Consider the following 11,604-nt stretch of genomic DNA (forward strand, 5'->3'; position numbering starts at 1 on the left):
AAGAATAAAGGAAATAGAATTGAACAGGGCACCTTAGCGGACTAGTGAACACATAATTCCAGTTCACAGATAGTGAAAAAGATGTTGATACTTACACATGATCAAAAAAATGTCCTCTCTTGCTACATCTGTATTCCTACTGCTAGTAAAGCATGAAGTTCCCTATCTGAAGAAACTAATGTTTGCCAAATATAATGCAGGCTCCCTTTTTAAAATACCTTTTACACAGTCTGAAGGAACAAAGTCAGTATATGCAGCAGTCAATGTATGTCAGTTTGGTTCATTTTGACATAAATAATCCGATAAGGTTCTGCTCTTCCAAGCCATGTTACCATGAACCTGTCTTTTCCAGCCATGTCCAACACCAAATGTGGAGAAAAGGTAAAAACTCAAGAAATTGAAAGTGTGTTTGTCGTTACCTCCATTACTTCTCACTGTGGTAGATGCCTATGTCCAGCAAAACTAAAAACCAACTTACATTTATTTTGCTTGAGACATCATGATTTATTTAAATACAATGATAGAAGCAATGTGTGAATGAGACTTCTCAGTTAACTTCTGAGTGCACCAGGATACTGTAGACACCTTGAAGGAAAACAGAAGCAAGCCCTCAAATGACAATGCTATGCTAACATAACACTTCAGGTTTTTTAATTCTTTCTCCAATTTAGGACTGCTGGACATAGTTTGGAAAAACAAAAGTTTAAAGAAAAGATCTTGGAAAAAATTATTTCTCAGTGTCCCGTTAAATAGAACATAAACTATGAATTCAAGATATATTTTATTAAATTATTTGGATCCAAGGAACAGAACTAACTCCCTGGTATAAAACTGTGACTCTTGAAAGTTTTCTACCTTTTACTGCTTGGCATGGAAGTTAAACATCAGGATGTATACTCCCTCTGCACGATCTTCTCCAACTCAAATTTTAGGCAGTAAGCCAAGGTGCACATGAAAGTTTTCTACTATGAAGGAAATTCAAAAATATTTTTTACATACTATCTCAAATAACCCCTAGAGTTATGCTGAAATTACTTCAAGGAAAATACAAGCTGTCACCCACCCACTCACGGCTATAATACTGCATTAAGAATAATTACATCAGTGATAGATTTATCATATTATCATTAAAAAGTTCATTTAAGTGGGAATCAGAGTGGGCAGGGGGGGAAAAAGGCCTATTACTAACAGTGGTGAAATAAAAACTGTGATTAGAAGAATTTATTCCTGTTTGTCTCTTGACTGGAGGGGTAGAAAGAGTATAAATGACAAAATAGAGATGCCAGGAGGCTGTCAGAAGGAAGTAAGAAATTCCACATGTTGCATTTTTCATATCCAGGAACACAACCACCTTGGTTTTTCTTTTTGAAGCATAAAAACTTCAAAGATTTAGGTTTGACTTGAAATCCTTCATTGCATTAGTAGGACTTCATGGCCAAAGGATAATAATTTACTCTGACTTGCTGCTTAAAGCAGACTGTGAAAGTTGATTATCTCCAAAAATGAATCCAGTAACTTAAAATTGAACTAGAACTTCACTACTTAGACAATGGAAAGTGCTCTATGCTCCTTAAAATATATTCCCATTTGGTAATTATTTTTGCTTTTAAACAGTTTACATATTTCTTCCTGTTTCCTCTTGACTTTGTCGACCTTGGTCTTGCAAAATCTGTTGTAAAAAGCTATCTAGATGCTCTCTTCTAGCATTTTGCAGAGCTGAATACTTTTTTACCTTGTGTCTCATTGTAATTTTTTTTTCCTAAAAGAAACAATATTCAGTGATACAGGGCAATATATCTGAAAGCACTTTACAAAGCTATGTCTGTTTTAAATGGATAAAACAGCAATTAAAATAATTTATTTTCTGTCATTTTCTATCATCTTGACTCTTCTGTCACTTAACTTACTTCCAGGTATGACAAACTATTTCTCACAGGAAATAGGCAGCGCCCAGTCCATTCTTATTTCCACACTGCTGAAGTTTTGTCTTTGAATAACCTCCCACTATGCAAGCTGATTAGTTCAGAGACAATAAGGGACAGTCAAAAATTACAGATTGATTATGCTTTCTGTTTTAAAATAGCTTATTCCTGCTAATAATAGGAACCAGTTAGTAAATACATCTTCTTAGGTTTGCAAGCAAACTGGAGGGGGGGGGGAATGGGGGCGGGCAGGGCGCAGGGGGCAGAAGCTCAAAATCTTGGTGCTTTAAAGATTCTGTCAGGAGAGTCTAGCTGTGAAGTTTTGTTGCAGTTTCGAAAGAGCAATTAAAATCATCTGAAATCTCTCTCCCAGCTGCTGGGTCTAGTATTGATCTCAAGGCTGCATGCCTGCGTCTCCACAAACGCTATGAGAGGATGAAGAACCAAGCAGGAGCTCTTCGATCCATCAGTAGGCCAGAAGCATTCTAGGACACTGAGGACAGAACAGCATCTCTGCCTTTGAAAGGCACACCACCATTTTCCTGTGAATTGAAAAAAGCAAAGTCTGGTGTGTCTTGCTAAAACGAGCCCTGGCTTTTGAAGGGAGCGGTAAAATGCTGGAAGTACTTTAAAAAATGTTTGAAACTTTGAAGTTTCAAAAAACTTTCTCCCCATTTCCCTTTGAAAAGAGAACTGGTTAGCCAGGGTAGGAGAAGTGCAGTCTGAAATGATGTCTGGTTACACTATGTAGCTGCATCTCATATAACCCTATATAACCCCACTGAGAAACTGTGGGGTTTTTGTTCAGTAATCTTAAGCAGTTACTAAGCTGTTTAAAAAGCTTGTGCTAGTATTTTTCATGTTGCCAACACTTCTTCTGAACCAAGCCTAAAAGATGTGTCTTTGATATAAGGAATTAACATATACCCAATAAACATGAGATCAGTAGAAAGCATCCATCACCTTGCAGCAAAGGAGGCTTTGTTTCACTTTAAATGTGCTCTGTTACAGCAAGTTTTTCTTTCTCAGAATACCTATGAATTTACTATAGAAACAGCGTAAGAGCATCCTGCTCTGAAACAAATAGAAGTTTTCCCTTATATAAATTAAAACGAGATTAATGCTGCCTGCACTTGACCTTTCCTTTGGCCAGAGATTAAATTTCCCTGGTAAGTACATCTAGCGTAAAAATAAAGCAATTTATCTGTGGGGTTTTTTTCCCCTCATGGAATTTTCTATGCTAAGGCATAACACTAAGAAGATAAGCAATCTTCATGAAGTCTTTTTAAAAGCATGGTCTTCCAGCCAACAAGTCTGCTCTTCAGGACTGACATTTCCCTGTAGTCTTGCTTGGTTTTATTGTCTCAGTCCTGAAATAAACACGTTTGGAAAGGTAAGTCTTTTAGTTACTGTTAGGGGACTACAATACAAATATCTGAAAATAAATATCAGTAACAGTTTGGGGGTTTTTTGGGTTTTGTTTTTTTTTTTTTCCCCCACCAAAATTGGCTGCAAAAACTACATTTGGTATTCCTGACCCATCTTAATTTTTCTTATGGCACTTTCGTCTGACATCTGTATGGAGAGAAAGCAGCATATTGAGCCTAAAGGTCTGAAATCATGGGCTTGCCTGTGGACTGTAGAGCTCACTTATTTTATAGCTAATAGTTATAACCTTATAATACATTAAAACTTGTTCATGTACTGTTCACCTTCTGAAAATCTGTGAGACCACTAAAACCTTTCTAATTTAAAAAGGGTTCTGGTTTATTGGTTGGTTGGTTTTGGTGAAGGAAAGCATTATTGTTAGAATAACATAAATTTTGGTCTACGAATTACGAACTTAAAGAACAAAGTGCACAATAAAATTAAAAATCTTTTTGCTAGGTCTACCTTGTAGTAAATCACGTTTCTGTTCTTTGTTGTTTGAGACAGTGTTTGACTTCAATTGTTATACCACTTGACAATAAAAAACAGTTAACTTTTTTCTAGATGGCATTGTGTGAGATTTTGTCACAATTGCTCAAAGTTGTTGTAAGAGCTAACAGTTGTAGTCTCTTATTTAAAAGAATGCACTAACATGCTAAGTTAAAAAAAAAAATATTTTAGACTTTAGAAATTTTAATTGTAAACCAGCTATTTATCGTTAAGCAATATGGCTGTCACCATTAATTTCATTTTAAAGAGAAACAAACCTCATTTTTGACTCTCGAGTTCTTTTTTGTTTGCATTCCAAGTCGAATACCAAGAACCACCACTATAGAAACAGAGAATAACAAATACAATATGTGAGAGTAATTGTAGAAACTTACTTGGTCAATTCTTTCTTCAAGTTTTACTGTCAGGAAATGTTCCCATCATCTTACTAGATGAACGTCTAAACAATAGCGGATGCCTTATCAGGCAAATCAGAATTAAGCAATACAGTATAAAGTGGTACTTCCAAAAAGTGATTGTGCTGCTTTTTTAGGAAAAAAACCCACACGACCACCAGCCCCCACCAAAAAAAAAAAAAAAACAACCCAAAACCAAACTTTCTTTTATGAAGGGAAGGAAGAGAGACAGTAACTGAGTAGTCATCAATGCACTCAGTCTTATCTGCATCGAAATGATAGTGGATCTCAATATGTTAAGGGCAGATGTGACCCTACGACCAAGCTTGGAGGAAGCAGCCTAAATGTTTTATAATAGGAAACAAATCTGAATGCCTCTTTATTTTCCATTGCAAACCATTTTCTGAACTCTACCTACAGGTGTTTATTAAACTAATTTAAAAAAAAGTATATTATAAGCTTGGCATTTAGTGGCAGCTTCCTTCATTGCTCATTCTAGACCTAAGACTGACTTCCAGAGGACTGCTTAAACATTTGAAGACAAACTGCTACAGTTGTCTTAAAGCAGTACATAAATATAAAAAGCTGTTGAAGAGGGGTATTTGGTATTTACCCTTCCCCTATCCGTATTTTGAGAGCCGTACCTTACTTAGAGTTGGTACCGTTTTTTCTAAGGTGTTTTTACTGTGAACATGAGATCAGTCTCCCAAAATTTATATTTTTTTGCTATCAAATTCTTTAGGCAAAATTATTAACTGCATAATTGATACCACGAAAGATCACACTAGGGACAACCTCTTCAACTTCTGTGCATCCCTGAGAATTGTAGTTGTTTTGAAGATCAAGGAGGTGATCGGTGTCAGCCAACATGGCTTCACTAAGGGCAAGTCCTGCCTAACTAGTTTGGTGGCCTTCTATGATCACAGAGTGTCCTGGTTTTGGTCAGGATGGAGTTAATTTCATTTGTAACAGCGGATGAATGCTGTGTTTGAGAGTAAAATGGGAGTAGTGCTGATAACTGTCAGACAGTCAAGGACTTTCTCAGCTCTTCATGAGAAAGGAGGGGCGAAGCCAGGACAGGTGACCCAACTGACCAAAGAGAGTATTCCACGCCAGTTACGTCCTGCCCAGGATATCGGGGGCTGACGGGAGGAAGGCCTGGGGCGGCTCCGGGACGCGCGGTTCCTGGGGGACGGTCGGGTTCTGGGACGGCTCTGGGTGGCACGGCCTGAGTTGTGTGGTTTGGTGAGAAACTGCATTGTGTATCAACAGCTTCATATATTTTGCTTTGAAGTCCTGTTAATATTGTTACATTGTATCTTTCTGTTATCTTAGTAAACTATCCTTATCCCAACCCACGGGCCTCTTAATTTCTTGATCTTGGGGTTATTTGCCCCTTTCTCTTCCTTTTCCCTTCCCTTACTTCTCACCCCCCTCCCCTTCCCTTTAACCTGCTCTTTTCCTTTAAGGAGCAGGCAGCTGCGTGGATCTCGGCCCTCAGCCGGGTGGAACCACGACACAGAGCCACAGAATCATAGGGGTTGGAAAGGACCTCAAGAGATCATCGGGTCCAACACCTCTGCCAAAGTAGGTTCCCTAGGACAGATCACACAGGTAGGCGTCCAGATGGGTCTTGAATATCTCCAGAGAAGGAGACTCCACCACCTCCCTGGGCAGCCTGTCCCAGGGCTCTGTCACCCTCTCTGTGAAAAAGTTCTTACCCATATTGGTGCACAACTTCCTGTGCTCCAACTTGAGACCATTGCCCCTTGTTCTGTCTCCACAGACCACTGAAAAAAGGCTGGCTATTTCACCCTGTGTCCCACACTTCAGATACTTCTAAACATTGATCAGATCCCATCTCAGTCTTCTTTTCTCAAGGCTGAACGGCCCCAGCTCACTCAGCCTTTGCTTGTAGGGGAGATGCTCCAGTCCTTTAATCATCTTTGTAGCCCTCCGCTGGACTCTCTCCAGGAGATCCCTGCCCTTTTTATACCAGGGAGCCCAGAACTGGACACAATACTCCAGGTGGGGCCTGACCAGGGCAGAGTAAAGGGGGAGGATCACCTCCTTTGACCTGCTGGCAACGCTTCTTTTGATGCACCCCAGGATCCCATTGGCCCTCTTAGCCACCTGCTATGATGGGGTTACCACACTGAGAGTAACAGATGTCATCTACCTGGACTTGAGAAAGGCATTTGACACGGTCCCATACAACATTCTTTTCTCTGAAATGAAGAGATAAGGGGAGGGAGGTGGTGGGAGCTGCATGAATGGCTGCTGTGATGCCTGTAACACCTCTGTGATACCATATTTAAGAAGGAAAAAAAGCCAGAAGCAGTAATTGTGAAGATGTAGGAAACTTTGCAGACACCAAAGTCAGTGAAGACGTGCCAGAGAGAAAGATTCCCCTGAAGCCTCTGGAGAAGACTATGGTGGAGCAGGTTGTCCAGCCCATGGAAGATGATGGGGAGTAGAGGTTCCACCTGCTGCCTATGGAGAGACCTCATGCTGGAGTGGGTAGAGACATTGTGACCCACATTGGAACAAACTCCTGGCAAGACCTGCAGCCTGTGGAGAGAGGAGCCCATGACAGAGCAGGTTTTCTGGGGGGACTTGTCACCCCGTGGCGTACCCACACTGGAGCACTCTGGGGCAGTTCATGAAGAACTGCAGCTTGTGGAATGGACTGGTGTTGGAGAGGTTGGTGGAGGACTGTCTGCCATGAGAGGGACTCTACATTGAAACAGGGGAAGGGCATGAGGAGATATTTTCCTGAAATGGAAGGAGAGCCAGAGACAACATGTGACTAACTGACCACAACCCCCATTCCTCAACTCCCCATGTGCCACTGGAGGGGAGAAGGTAGAAAAATTTGGAATAAAGTTGATCCTGGGAAGAAGAGAGGGGTATGTGTGGTGTTTTAAGATTTGGTTTTATTTCTCATTAACCTACTCTGTTTTCATTGGGTAATAAATTAGATGCCTTTTATTCCATGTTTAGTCTGTTCTGCTCATGACATTAATTGCTGAAGGATCTCTTTTTATCCTGAGATCCCTAAGCCTTTTATTATGTATTTTTACCCCTTTCCAGCAGAGGAGGGGAGTTACAGAGAGGTTTTGGGGTGCATCTGGCCTCCAGCCAAGGTCAACACACCACAATAGACTTGAGGGATGAGCCCATATGAACCACATGAAGTTCAACAGTCAGATGCAAGGTCCTGCACATGGGTTGGTGCAATCCCTGGCAGAACTAAAGGCTGGATGAAGAATGGATTACGACTAGCCTTGAAGAGAAGGACTTGGGGGTATTGACTGATGAGAAACTCAACAAGTCAGCAGTGCATGGTTGCAGCCCAGAAAGCCACCCATGTCCTGAGCTGCATCAAAACTATTGTGACCTGCAGATCAAGGGAGGTGAGTCTGTCTCTCTACTCCATTCCCATGAGACCTCACCTGGAGTACTATTTCCAGTTCTGGGGTCTCCAGAACAAAAAGACATGGACCTCTTGGAGCAAATTCAGAGGAAGGCCACATAGATGATTGCAGCACGACCTCTCGTATGAAGACAGGCTGTGAGAGTTGGGTTTGTTCAGCCTGGAGAAGAGAAGGCTCTGGAGGGACTTTTATAGCAGCCTTCCAGTACCTGAAGAGGCCTACAGGGAAGATGGAGAGGGACTGTTTACAAGGGCATGTGGTGATAGGACAAGGAGCAATGGGTTTAAACTGCAAGAGGGTAGGTTTAGATTAGATATTAGGAAAAAGTTCTTTACTGTGGGGGTGGTGAGGCACTGGCACAAGTTACTCAGAGAATCTGTGGCTGCAAGCTCCCTGAAGTGTTCAAGGCCAAGTTGGTTGGGGCTTTTGGCAACCTAATCTTGTGGAGGGTGTCCCTGCCCATTGCAGGGGAGTTGGAACTAGATGATCCCTTCCAACCCAAGCCAGTCTGTGATTCTGTGATTCTGCCTCTTTCCCTCAGGAATACAGTGCCCTTTGTTTCCTAACAACTGGCTATCACACAGTTTGCACAGTCAAGTAATCTGAAAAATATTTTGATGTTGGGGCAGGAGAAGGGTAATTAAAATGTTCCTCACTTTTTGCACAGAGAGGCTGTGTTTGGAACAGTGACATAATCCTTAGGACAAATATGGCTTTCATTGTGCCACTCCACCTCCCTGTTGCCTGAAGTAATGTAAATATTTGCTTCAGTCCGTGAAGCTACCCAAAGTCACTGCTGGGTCACTTTCTGGTATTCAACACGCTGATATCAGCACAGAAATTTCCAAAATGAGTCATAGTGCTATATGGGAAGCTACCAACTTGTTTTAATCTTCACATAGAACAGATTGCCACATTAGAACACCATAATCATGAAAGGTTGAGTTGAGAAAGGCTTTCAGACAATTATTATTTTTTTAAATTGATGTAAGCCTAGGGATTTGAGTCTTATCAGTCCACCTGTCATACTATAGCTTAAATTACTTTGGCAGCTGAAGAAAACTGAAGGATGAGTTTCAGGTTGTAACAGGAAAACTGATTTATTGATGACCCTTTATGCAGAAGCATAAGTAAAAGACAAAGACAACACCAAAAATATTGTGAAAATAGTATCATTGTACTTTTTCTTCTGAAATTAATTAAATCAAATATCTTCCCTTTTTCTGTGTTTTGAAGTACTTGGCTATCAGAGCCAGTAAGAAGAGCTTTTTAGAAAGTTTCAGGTTAGAAAGGCACCACCTGAATAATGCTAACCTCTAACACCAAGACTAGAGCTTGACTTCCTGTTGAAATTATCACATTTCTGCACCTTTAAATAAGCATAAAAGAAGTAATTTAATATATATTTGAATTTCTTTGGTAGAAAATCAACTTAAACAGATTCAGGGAGAAAGTAATTTTTGTTCCAAAGTTGCCTTACATTTCTGCACAATGTGAATTCTTTAATTTTTGTAGCTTTCTTTTCCAGAATACAAAAAATTATAGAGAATTCCCCTTTTGTCATTTGCCAACAAAATTCTAGCAAGACTATTAAGCTATTTTAGCTCATAAAGATTTAAGAATAATTTAGAAAAATAAAGAAATTTTCTATGTTCTTTCTGAAGTTGAAAAATTGTGTAGGTCTTACAAAGCATCATCCATGTCCTAAGATCCTTTACCATGGCAATTAGGGCAATAAAAAGTACAAGTTTAGTTTACTTTATATTTTTAAGTGGATGTTAATCTTGATGTTATGACAGGAATAGTTAAAGCTTGAATTGCCAGTTTTGCTATGTCATCAGGCTGATGAGCCATTGACAATGTAAACATGATATATTGTCATCATTTAAGACTAAGTGACATACGATCTAGCCTGGGAAACACTTTGAGTGAGGCATCCTAGGAATGGCTGATTTGTACTACCAATCCCACGTTGATTCTTATGCTTTTATGTGGATGAATATTAATCAGATAGGACCTGGGGTGGTATCTGGAATGTACAGTACACAGAAGACTGTACCATTGCTGCCTGTCATGAACAATGAGCAATTCATTCAATTTATTAACGCTCTGTTTCCCCTTCAGGCAAATAATTTCACCAGTGTGTGATAATGAAGGGCTTCAGTTAGACATTTTTGACAAACTTGACACGTTATTGGACAGAAGCCATATTCTCAGATATAAACTTACAGCTTGCCTGACTGGGTTTTCTCACAACCAGGCCTGGAAAAGGAACACATTTCCTTTAGTGCCAGGCTTTTTGATGCAAAACTTCAGAGGCTGTTGGCATATATATGATATTGAAGAGAACTGTTCAGTGAGAAAGATCAGGAGTTGGAGAGAGGGAGAAAAAGGATTACAACACAGCCAGTGACAAAAGATACTGGTTTTATGCAGATTCCAGATGGTGGTTGAAAACCAAGAGCACAAAGCAGGATCAATCATGAAAAGCACGAACCAGAAAAAGAATTGCATCTCATTTGCCCAGTCTATCTCCTTCCTACTCTTGCAGTAGTCTGTGTACACTTGCAGGGCAAGCACAAGCCACCATTCCCTTTCACTGGCTGTTTCTACACGTCTAAGAGGTAACTACACAGAATCACTGAATTATAAGGGTTGGGAGGGACTCTGGAGATCATCTAGTCCAAATGCTACAGCTTGTTTGCCTTTTCTATCTCTTCTCCTAAATGACTTAACTTTTTCATCTTGCAAAGGGCCTGGAAGAAATTCTAACATGTACCTTTTAACAGTCAGGGAAGGAATCCTGGTAGAGAGAGAGTGGGGTACTATGGAACCCACCTTCCCTTCTCAGAACTGTACTGCAGGCTTTGCCAACTGCTGATTTGTGTTGACCAGCACAGTAACCAGAACTTTATTAGACAAAAAGTAGTCATGAGGGGAGAAAGCTAATAGGTTTGGTAATTCTTTTATTCGGAGACAGTCTGTATTCTGTTTATGTTTCGGCAGCTTGTAGGAGCCTGATACAGAATAGGGCCTTATTGCATCAAAGACTCACATGAAAGACTAGGCTTTGCAATGTAGGAATTTAACAGATAAAACTAAATACAAAACCAAAACAAAAACAAAAAAGAACTATCTATGTTTTTTATTTGGAGCAATACAGTACAAAGGTTTTCGCTTTTCTCTGATAATGAGGGAAGTTCAAAGTACGATTTGGAATAAAGCCCAGAGTACATAATTTTATCAAGGACTAACTTTTCCTATTGACAAAATACTGTTCTCTGCTGTAGGTATCTCATTTTCTAACATGGCTTTCATCGTCTAAGGAAAAAAATGATTTACTGTGTAAATCTTTTTTTATAGGTATATTATCTTGTATGTGTAGATTTATTTATTTTCCCCAGACGAACAAGTCATAGTTATTTCTTGGATAGTTACCCTTATTTTGAAATTAAGCAGATTTTTGTTCTGTGTTCAGGCTCATTTTCCATTTAAATTTACTTTAATTGAATGGCTTAACTATTTTTTTTTTTAGCATCTTGTTTTCATAACACTAAAGCATAAGCATTACTTTCTCTCTTTTACTGCTCTATAAGAATAATAGTACCATCCTTCAGCTTCAATTTCTTTTCATGTGGGAATGCTGATCATTGACACGGACTTTCTTTCAAACTTCTGGAATAATGCTGGTAGGATATTTTGGTCTTTTTGAAAAAAACCCAACATCAATTATATTTTGTAAATTTTGCAAATCAATCAACACTTGTTCTTTAATTTCTTTTTAGAAGTATTTTACAGGAGGAGGATTTGCTACAGATACAAGCTCACTCATTAAGATTGCAATATGAGAAAATCTAGTGCAGAAAAATACTGTCCCTCTTGGCACACAAGGTGAAGTTGAAAGAGGTTACT

Source organism: Gallinula chloropus, assembly GCF_964237585.1.
Source record: "Gallinula chloropus genome assembly, chromosome: Z".
Lineage (NCBI taxonomy): Eukaryota > Metazoa > Chordata > Aves > Gruiformes > Rallidae > Gallinula > Gallinula chloropus.